At 41.3% G+C, this 11,423-nt stretch overlaps 1 protein-coding gene across 1 annotated transcript in view; it reads left to right on the top strand.

The window, feature by feature from the left end:
- Positions 1-5,092: 5,092 nt before the first annotated feature.
- Positions 5,093-11,423, top strand: part of LOC107730080 (anoctamin-1-like) — a 43,066-nt gene continuing 36,735 nt past the window's right edge. Inside the window, exon 1 of the mRNA XM_016540812.1 lies at positions 5,093-5,279. The gene's annotated coding sequence lies outside the window, so the exon portion shown is untranslated. The remainder of the gene's footprint in view (positions 5,280-11,423) is intronic.

Genomic DNA, 11,423 nt, shown 5'->3' with positions numbered 1-11,423 from the left:
GCTAATGTTAACCTGAAGACCACTCTTTGTAGTTTCCTTAATGCGAATTAATATTTTTGGGGGTACCATGGATAAATCATGTGAGTTGTACATTTATTCAGTTCACTTATCTATTGGTACAGAAACAAGTTTTGGCTACTTTCTGTATTTTGTTTCCGACTTTCCTCAGTATTAGTTCTGAGAAAAAGTCCAGCATCATTTGTTGCGGATACCACTTTGCTTGATATTTTGTTATCTAGTGCAATGACATTCATAGATTCAAGTGTGGCTTCAGTGTCCAAGTACATTTTGGGGCCTCTCTTGTAGCATGTTTTAACGATATGGAGCAAACAGAAAGACAGACTGAAAGAGAGAGAGAGTGTATGAGTAAGATAAGAGAGGAGGAGGAGACTACTGGTAGTATATTGTCCCAAATTTGAGAGGTTACAGTAAACACTATATATTAAATGTATTAAAATCTCCTCAGGCATAGAATTGTGTTCTTTTATATTAACTTAACCACTCTTGTAAATTAAGTCAGCTTCACACTGAGGCCAACAATTAACATTGCAGTCTATAAAAACTTGTGACAAAAGATGAAACAAGTTTTTTTTCCCCACACTGACTGAAGTCATCTGAAACCAAGCCACAACATAATAGAGAGAATAATGGCTAGCAAAACCAGATACATAAGAGGAGAGAGATAGAGAAAATAACTTTTGCACCATGGTTAGGTAACTATCTCTATTGAACAACTATGGATGCATTTAAATAGTCCAATGCATGTGTAGGCTAAAATTGTATTCAAATGTTTAAAGAACTGAAAATATAAAATAAGAATTACATAGATCAGTAAAGTTCTCTGCCATATCTGCTCATAGCCTCTGGGAAGCCCACATATCACTGTATATCATCCACAGGAAAATTCATGTGTTAATGTAGTGTGCAGTACTTCACTGTGAGCGTTGCACAATGAATATGGAAGAGTCATCGGAGGGAAACCCTACCTCTAGTCTCATCAATGTCATGGGACACAAACCTCAGATAAGCCTGGGGCATTCTGAAACCAACTGCTGTGGTTTGATTGGTTACAATCTGCCAATAAACAAAGAACAAGCAATAAAAGATGAACACCTTGCCAACTGTTAAACAAAAGGGTGGATCAGTTATGCTATGTGAAACAGAACAAAGTGTACCAATAAATAGGTCAAAACAAACCAAATACTTATCTCTGGAAATGATCGGAAGCACTTTAGCAGTGTCCGCACATGACGATGATTAATAAATTAGGAATAGAAGCAAAAAGTTGCTTATGAAAATTAGTGATTTATATTCTTGAAGCAAGAATAGACAGAGTGCAAGTTGGGTTAAGAATGACATTCGAAGGGACAGACGATAGATAGATAGACACAATAAATCACAGGCATAGTTGCAGGGAATCCCACACCCTCAATTAACTTTCATTACTTTCATTTTCATTCATAATTACTGTATGGAGGTTTTATAGAGATTTTAAACATCCACAAAGAGCAATCTGTAGCTAGAAAAAAATCATATTCAGGTTGTCAATGACTTAAGATTGCATCATTTTTTCAGTCTTGGAAACCCCAGTTTTAAAATCCAATGATATTTCCAGGATTTTCATGACAGTGGAAGACCTATAGGCCTAGTTATTGTGAACTTGACGTGCATAAGAAAAACTACTCTGAAAAGCTAAAAAAAAAAACAGCTTTCAAGCAACGACCCTATATCAGTGTGGAAATGCCTGAAAGCCATCACCAGATACAAGACCCCATCCCCCAGCACTGAGGCCAATCAACAATTGGGATCGTCACACAGATCACTGGACCTGTGTGAAGTCTCCTCCTGCTTTAAACGCTCCACCATCATCCCTGTACCCAAGAAACCAAAAATCACAGGACTTAATGACTACAGACCTGTTGCTTTAACGTCTGTGGTCATGAAGTCATTTGAGAGGCTCGTGTTGGCATACTTGAAGGACATTACGGGACCCTTACTGGACCCCCTGCAGTTTGCTTACCGAGCACACAGGTCTGTGGATGATGCAGTCAACATGGGACTGCACTACATCCTCCAACATCTGGACAAACCAGGGACTTATGCAAGGATCCTGTTTGTGGACTTCAGCTCAGCTTTCAACACCATCATCCCAGATACGCTTCTGAATAGACTGACCCAGCTCTCTGTACCCACCTCCATCTGTCCACTGACAGGCAGCAGCTAGTGAGGCTGGGAAAACTCACATAAGCCTGTGTTGTCCAGCTATCATCCATCTTCACATTGATCTTCAACAGATCCCTGGAGCTGTGTGTAGTCCCCTCCTGCTTCAAATGTTCCACCATCATCCCTGTACCCAAGAAACTAAAAATCACAGGACTTAATGACTACAGACCTGTTGCTTTAACATCTGTGGTCATGAAGGCATTTGAGAGACTGGTGTTGGCCTACTTGAAGGACATTACTGGACCCTTGCTGGACCCCCTGCAGTTTGCTTACCGAGCAAACAGGTCTGTGGATGATGCAGTCAATATGGGATTGCACTACATTCTCCAACATCTGGACAAACCAGGGACTTATGCAAGGATCTTGTTTGTGGACTTCAGCTCCGCTTTCAACACCATCATCCCGGACACCCTTCAGAATAACTGACCCAGCTCTCTGTGCCCACCTTCATCTGTCAATGGATCACCAGCTTCCTGACAGACAGGCAGCAGCTAGTGAGGCTGGGAAAACTCACATCCAACACCCGCACCATCAGCACTGGAGGTCCTCAGGGCTATGTTCTCTCCCCACTGCTTTTCTCTCTCTACACAAATGACTGCACCTCTAAAGACCCCTCTGTCAAACTCCTGAAGTTTGCAGATGACACCACAGTCATCGGTCTCATCCAGGACGGCGACAAGTCTGCTTATAGACAAGAGGTTGAGCAGCTGGCTGTCTGGTGCAGTCACAACAACCTGGAGCTCAACACGCTCAAAACTGTAGAAATGATAGTAGACTTTAGGAGGAACCCCCCTGCACTCCCCCAACTCACCATCATGGACAGCTCTGTGGCAGTAGTGGAGTCATTCAAATTCCTGGGAACCACCATCTCCCAGGATAACTCGATCTCATGAAAGTGCGTATAAATAGTGCGCCAAATAAAAACGAAAACTCGTGGTATTGATACGCATAATGGACTTTGGCGTGTATATGCTACGCGATGGGTAGGATTAGGGTTGTGGGGTAGATGCGTATCATATGTACGTGAAAACTCCATATCATATGCACGCCAACAAATTTCGTATCATATGCACGCGAAAACTGCGTATTATATGCACGCCAAATACGTGCCTAGCATGTACACGCCAAAGTCCATTTTTGCGTATCAATACCACGATTTTTCGTTTTTATTTGGCATACTATTTATACACATTTTCATGAGACCGGGCTCCTCAGGACCTGAAGTGGGACAATCACATCGCCTCCATCGTGAAAAAGGCCCAGCAGAGGTTGTACTTCCTTCTTCAACTGAAAAAGTTCAACCTGCCACAGGTGCAGATGACACAGTTTTACTCAGCTGTTATTGAGTTGGTTCTGTGCTCTTCTATAACTGTCTGGTTTGGGTCAGCCAGCAAATCAGATTTAAGAAGACTGCAATGGACTGTTAGGACAGCAGAAAGGATAATTGGTGTGTACCTGCCCAACCTTCAGGACCTGTACAACTGAAGAAATGGACAGGAAACATCATCAAAGACCCCTCTCACCCCGGCCACAACCTGTTTGCACTTCTCCCTTCAGGCAGACGGTACAGATCTCTGTGCACTACAGTTGTCGTATTCCTCTTGTTAAGCTACTCCTGAACCACAGACAACGTCAGAGGCGTCTTACCTGGGCTAAGGAGAAGAAGAACTGGACTGTTGCCCAGTGGTCCAAAGTCCTCTTTTCAGATGAGAGCAAGTTTTGTATTTCATTTGGAAACCAAGGTCCTAGAGTCTGGAGGAAGGGTGGAGAAGCTCATAGCCCAAGTTGCTTGAAGTCCAGTGTTAAGTTTCCACAGTCTGTGATGATTTGGGGTGCAATGTCATCTGCTGGTGTTGGTCCATTGTGTTTTTTGAAAACCAACGTCACTGCACCCGTTTACCAAGACATTTTGGAGCACTTCATGCTTCCTTCTGCTGACCAGCTTTTTGAAGATGCTGATTTCATTTTCCAGCAGGATTTGGCACCTGCTCACACTGCCAAAAGCACCAAAAGTTGGTTAAATGACCATGGTGTTGGTGTGCTTGACTGGCCAGCAAACTCACCAGACCTGAACCCCATAGAGAATCTATGGGGTATTGTCAAGTGGAAAATGAGAAACAAGAGACCAAAAAATGTAGATGAGCTGAAGGCCACTGTCAAAGAAACCTGGGCTTCCATACCACCTCAGTAGTGCCACAAACTGATCACCTCCATGCTACGCCGAATTGAGGCAGTAATTAAAGCAGAAGGAGACCCTACCAAGTTATTGAGTACATGTACAGTAAATGAACATACTTTCCAGAAGGCCAACAATTCATTAAAAATGTTTTTTTTTATTGGTCTTATGGAGTATTCTAATTTGTTGAGATAGTGAGTTGGTGGGTTTTTGTTAAATGTGAGCCAAAATCATCACAAAAGAAAGAACCAAAGACTTAAACTACTTCAAGTCTGTGTGCATTGAATTTATTTAATACACAAGTTTCACAATTTGAGTTGAATTACTGAAATAAATGAACTTTTCCACGACATTCTAATTTATTGAGATGCACCTGTATGTATGTATCAAGAGCTTCTTTAAAAAAAACACAACAAAAGCCTCGTGTTTGCGCACACTTGGCGAATAAAGCTAATTCTGATAACTTCGTGACCCATAGACATGAAATTTGGTCAGAGATGTTCAAACTGTGTGTGTGCATGCTCCGTGTGTTTACCATTTCACAGTGTGTGTTAACCTCAGAGAAAACATTTACCCAATAATTTAAACTGTAAATATAATGTTAGTCAGTCCCCTGCCTGTCCACATTCCTGTGACCTGGTTTGCTAGTGAGGGGAACACCTATGAATACGTCATATCAGTGCTGACCGCACATCGCGCATACGTTGCGTTACGGCGATTTTGTACGAAAAGTATGATACCTTAATTGTTAAGACTTCGCTCTTTCCAAGCTGTAAAGCGGAACGATATTTACATCTTCTTGAGTGTTTGAAAGACAAACAAAGTGCCTGAGCAGGTGTCAGGAGCTGAAGCGCTGGAGTGATTTCCTCTCTGAGCACAAGTAAGGTTCAACATTTTCATTCTTGATCTCAAGATCCGAAGTGACACTGGCCAGTTCCAGCATTTAATTAAGTGTGCCCTGAAAACGTTAGGACACATTACTCGTTCGAGGAAGTATTGACTAGCCTGCTTAGGATTCGATTGCCGATTTAGTGTTGCCGGTGTGAGTTGGTGATGTGTGCGCGCAGCTGATCTCTGTAAAGTCTAATTAGTACGCCAGTTTCCATACAGCTGGGGAAAATGTCTAGAAAAAAATCACAACGTTACCGTACATGGTGGTTATGTAGCTTAAAAAATATTAACACCGCACTTAAAGACTATTTGAAACGGACAGATCTTCCATGGCAACCAGGCTTCGAAAAAATAACACTAATTCCTATACTTCAAAACCATAATACAAAAAACTATTAATTATTAAATCACAAATAACAGTATATATATATATGCTGATAGGCTGAACATTATTACACTCGCAGTCGTGCGTTAAAGAGCGTTACTGAGCGCTGTGAAGTTAGTTTTAGGTTTTATATTCGCTGCATATTCGCCAAGGGTGCTTTAGGGACGGTCTGCAAATTCATCTCACATTGCAAAACGAAGTCAAATAATTAATTCAAATTAATATTTAAAAGGGTTATAGTACATGCCTAGTGTGCACACGGACTTATTTTGTGAATACCTCCCTTACTGTACTTACAGCACACAAATAAGTTTAAGAAAATAATTACAGTGATTCACAAAAAAAGTTGTTGTTGTTTTTTTTTTCATATTCCAAAAGTTGTAGTAGGTTCCTGCTGGCCAGACTGACTTACTACAGCTGAATTTTTGCCAATACCTCCCTTACTGTACATACAGTAATCAAAAATGTTTAGAAAAAAACCTACTGTAATTCACCAAAAGGTTTATTTTTTCCATATTCCAAATGACCATAATACAAAAAACTATTAATTATTAAATCACAAATAACAGTATATATATATATGCTGATAGGCTGAACATTATTACACTCGCAGTCGTGCGTTAAAGAGCGTTACTGAGCGCTGTGAAGTTAGTTTTAGGTTTTATATTCGCTGCATATTCGCCAAGGGTGCTTTAGGGACGGTCTGCAAATTCATCTCACATTGCAAAACGAAGTCAAATAATTAATTCAAATTCATATTTAAAAGGGTTATAGTACATGCCTAGTGTGCACACGGACTTATTTTGTGAATACCTCCCTTACTGTACTTACAGCACACAAATAAGTTTAAGAAAATAATTACAGTGATTCACAAAAAAAGTTGTTGTTGTTTTTTTTTTCACATTCCAAAGGTTGTAGTATGTCTCTACTGGCCAGACTGACTTACTACAGCTGAATTTTTGCCAATACCTCCCTTACTGTACATACAGTAATCAAAAATGTTTAGAAAAAAACCTACTGTAATTCACCAAAAGGTTTATTTTTTCCATATTCCAAATGTTTTAGTAGGTTCCTGGTGGCCAGTCAGACTTACAACAGGTGAAATGTTGCCAGTACCTCCCTTACTGTACATACAGTAAACAAATATTTTCATGAAAATAATTACAGTAATTCACCAAATGGGTGTTTTCATATTCAATAGATTGTAGTAGGTTCCTGGCAGCCAGAATGACTTAGTACAGCTGAAATTTTGCCGATACTGTATGTACAGTACATACATATTTTATAAAATTATTAATATAATTCACCAAAATGTTGGGAAATGTTGCCAGTACCTCCCTTACTGTACATACAGTAAACAAATATTTTCATGAAAATAATTACAGTAATTCACCAAATGGGTGTTTTCATATTCAATAGATTGTAGTAGGTTCCTGGCAGCCAGAATGACTTAGTACAGCTGAAATTTTGCCGATACCTCCCTTACTGTATGTACAGTACATACATATTTTATAAAATTATTAATGTAATTCACCAAAATGTTTTTTTTTTTCATATTCCAAAGGTTGTAGTAGGTCTCTACTGGCCAGACTGACTTACTACAGGTGAATTTTTGACATTACCTCCCTTTCTGTTCATACAGTACACAAATATTTCATGAAAATAATTACAGTAATTCACTAAGGTTTATTCACTTTCCAAAGGTTGTAGTATGTCTCTACTGGCCAGACTGACTTACTACAGGTGAATTTTTGACATTACCTCCCTTACTGTATGTACAGTACACACATATTTTCATGAAAATAATTACAGTAATTCACCAAAAGGGTTTTTTCATATTCCAAAGGTTATAGTGGCCAGACGGACTTACTACAGGTAAAATTTTGCCAATACCTCAATTTCTGTATGTACAGTACACAAACATTTTCATGAAAAAAAGTTACTATAATTCATCAAAAGTGTTTTTTTTTTTTTCATGTTCCTGTTATTTATTTTTTTAGTGTAGTGATTTTGGACACTTTTTTCATATCTGTTCATGCTCGATTTTTACAGTTGATTTTCTACTATGTTAATCAATTTGGTCCTCTCAGTTTCCTTGTCAGCTTGTTACCATAGTTACACATTGATTTGAGTGCTCAGTTCAGGTTTGCATTATTTTGTTCACTCGTTTGGTGTCACTATTTATACTCGCTGTTTCTCCTTAGTCTTTGTTCTGGTATTAGTCATATTTTAGTTATTGTGTTGTGTTGTTTCTCCTCTGATTCTCTGTTTTTCTGGATTTAAATAAAATTTCCCTGGACTTTGATTCCGGCCTCCAGTGAGTGTTTTAACTCAGCAATGTGACAGAATACCAGAAACCCACAACAAATCTAGACTTGCCTGCGGTGTGTTTGCTCTTCTTGGAACAGTGGTCAGAGGCGGACTTACCCATTAGGCAAAGGTAGGCAACCACCTTGGGCCCCCAAAAGCCAAGGGCCCCCTAAAATGCTTTTCATCTACGAAATGCGCATTAAGCGCGGACACGCGAATGGTTGCTGTTTACAGTGTTTATCACCACGACAACCGTCTGCGTGTCCAGGTTGAACACACTTCTCGTGTATCCTGCTTGTAGCAAATGAAAATATCATGTATCTGAAGCTGTCATTAAACATTGAGCAACAGTGTGTTTTATATGTATATTGTTTTAAATGCTGCTACTTATTCATAAGAACCCAAGTAGAGGACGCATACGCAGTTACTTGTTTGGTTGATATAATTGTAAAGTTTAGAATTAGACAGCCGTTGGCACACAGGCTTACGCTGGTAACTCATCACAGTCATCAGTGGACTTTCCTCCTCAATATAGGCTATATTTTTTCACACTTCTCATTCTCACTAATTCAAGTTTTTACATGAATGAATCTCTGAAGGGAACCAACTGTCTTCAGAAAGGTTTCAATTGCATTTTCATTTTATCTGATAATGTAGCGTTAATGAGCAGCGCTGCTTTGTTTATAGCCGTTACCGGAGAAACCGCTGTATTTCTGATGTTCCAAAAGCGCCTTCTGCTGGCAGAGAATCAATGTACATTTTCAATAATCCCATCTGCAGTTTTTGTTCAGACCAATGCGAAAATCCACCCTCTTAACCCTGTTTGAGATTAATATCATAATTTATACTTCTGACTCGCTTTTCTTAAAAAATGGTTTAAAGGCTCAATTGTGAGGTTTATCATTTTATAATTTATTTTGTTTTTGTGAAAACTGTAAATCAATTGCTATTTCGTGGTCTACAACATGAAAGAAAGCCATTATAGCATGTACATGAAAAAATGTAGAAACATTGGACACAACTGTGGGGCACCATTATGCAGCAGCAAGCATCACAACAAAAAAAGAACCTCAAGGCTAAATTTGTAAATGTGTGCAAATACATAGGGCCCCATTCATATATTTTGCCTGGGGCCCCCAAATCACTAAATCCGCCCCTGGCAGTGGTGGAGATCCCTTGACGACCACATGAGGGATTTTTTAGTGTCTTGCTTTACTTTGTTTCCTGACCACTCGTTAAGCGGATTTTACCACGCCAGGCTTGAGCAGATGAGGGCACACCTGCCCACCGATGATCCTCGGGGAATGTTTGTGGACTTTGTGGAGTATGTGTTGGCCACCTGTGGATCGTCTCAGTTACTGCTGTAACCCTTGTTCCCTGAATGAGGGAACAGAGATGTTACATTGATCCTGATGTATAGGGTCATGCTTGGAAACCCCAATAACCTTCAGTTAAGAAGAGAAAGAGCCAATGAACTGTGGTTGGTGAGATTTGCATGCCAAATTTCCTCCCTGTGACCCATGGGGTATATAAGGAAGTCGGCAGCACACTCACCTCAGATTTACAGCTGAGGAGCCGAGATGGGATCCCGGCACCCCACAGTTGGCCCGCGGTTGTGGCATGAGGGACGTATCATCTCCATTCTCTCATTCAAGAAACGAGAGTTACAACAGTAACCGACATGTTCCCTTTAATTTAATCACATTCGACTTTACGTTCCCTATGGAAAGCGCCACAACCAATGGCCCTTCCCAGGACCCCATGTAAGGCAACAAAGTCTACTGTAACGTGGGACAGACAAGCAGTCCATACTGTTCCTAAAAACACTGAAGTAATTTCAGATTTCTCTGATTTACGACAAAGCACTGTGGAAAGCGTGACCGTGAAAGGGAAAACATAATCAGAGAAAACTGTGGAGAACTACATACGAACTGACAGATGACAGTAACAATGTATGGAGATGGTCTGCAACTGTGTTCTACCAACTGGAAGAACAAAATAGAGGTATTTGCAAGGGAAAAGCTTTTGCAAGGGAAAGACACAGTGTACACTATGGAAAAATACATGCACAAGATTACCAAACCAGGAATCCAAGTGCGGAGCACAAGACCATATGCAGGGGCTGACCAACAAGGCATTCACACACAAAGTCAGGTGTCAGACAAAGAGCTGCGCAGATGTTCTGAAACACTGCATATGGTCCACATAGATGCGCAAGGCACAAACATGGACACAGCAGTGCGAGGGCTGGGTCAACAAACGATTCTCCACTCGGCCCTCCATGGAGAAAGGAGCGGCGCTTTCACCATCTCCTGAAAAAGAGCAGTTCCCTCCATCTCCAGGTGGACTGTCTCAGGGAGGCTTTGGCTGCCGCTTGGAGGGTTTAGCTGCAGACAATGAGACTAGGGTGTCACCTTCCAATGGAGCAGGCAACAGGAGGACACCCTCGACAACGAGCAGACGATGAGGCAGCACCCAGCGGCTTGGTGGAAGAAACATCACACTGAGGCAAGAAGTGTTTAATTGTCTCCGTCTGCTAAAGAGAACTCCTTAGCGAAGTCCTCGACAGTGTTGCTAAACAATCCAGCCTGTGAGATGGGGGTGTCAAGAAAGTGAACTTTGGACCCTGGACAAGAGTATGGGCCTGGGAGCAAAATTTGGTTGACCCTCCTGTCATCTCTGTCAAGACAGCTCTGAAAAACATTTCCATACACCGGTTCTCAAGTTAAAAGTCTGCTTTAGATTCCTCTCCAGAGCATGTCCCAGAGCTCAGCCAGGAGCCTGCTCAAGTTCCAGAGGCCGCAACGCTGTCCGTGATAGCTCTAGTTATCCTGTGTGTGGGGGCTGCACACACATCATTAGCTCCTCCTAAGAAAATTTTTTGGAAGGGGTGTGGACTCCACCATCACAGCTGCAGAGACTGTTCCTACCTCAAATGATCCTAGTTCCAGTGTCGCTATCTCCTTCGTTAGAGCCAAGGAGCCCATTCCTGACTCCAGTGTCCCTAGCTCCTTTGTCATCATCACAGAAGCCTTGCCTGACTCCAGAGTCCCTAGCTCTTTTGTCATGGTCACGGAGGCCATTCCTAACTCCAGTTTCCCTAGCTCCCTCGTCACAGCCAAAGAGGCTGCTCCTGAACTAATAGCCTTGTGACACCAGCGCCAACCTGGTGGTTCCCTGTACTGCCAGCTTTGCCCTGGCTTCTTGTACTGCTGGCTCTGTCTTGGACTCCTGTACTGCTGGCACCTCCCTGGCTCTCTGTATTCCTGGTACTGCCCTGGAGAATTACTGTCCTGCTGGAGCAGCTTTGGTCACACCCTTCACCAGCAATATATATACAGTATCTCACAGAAGTGAGCACACCCCTCACATTTTTGTAAATATTTTATTATATCTTTTCATGTGACAACACTGAAGAAATGACACTTTGCTACAATG

The sequence above is a fragment of the Sinocyclocheilus rhinocerous genome, unplaced genomic scaffold (genome assembly GCF_001515625.1).
Source record: "Sinocyclocheilus rhinocerous isolate Xijiao unplaced genomic scaffold, SAMN03320098_v1.1 scaffold878, whole genome shotgun sequence".
NCBI classification, from domain to species: Eukaryota; Metazoa; Chordata; class Actinopteri; order Cypriniformes; family Cyprinidae; genus Sinocyclocheilus; species Sinocyclocheilus rhinocerous.
The sequence above is the reverse complement of the archived record's forward strand: the minus strand, read 5'-3'. Positions and strand labels throughout refer to the sequence as shown.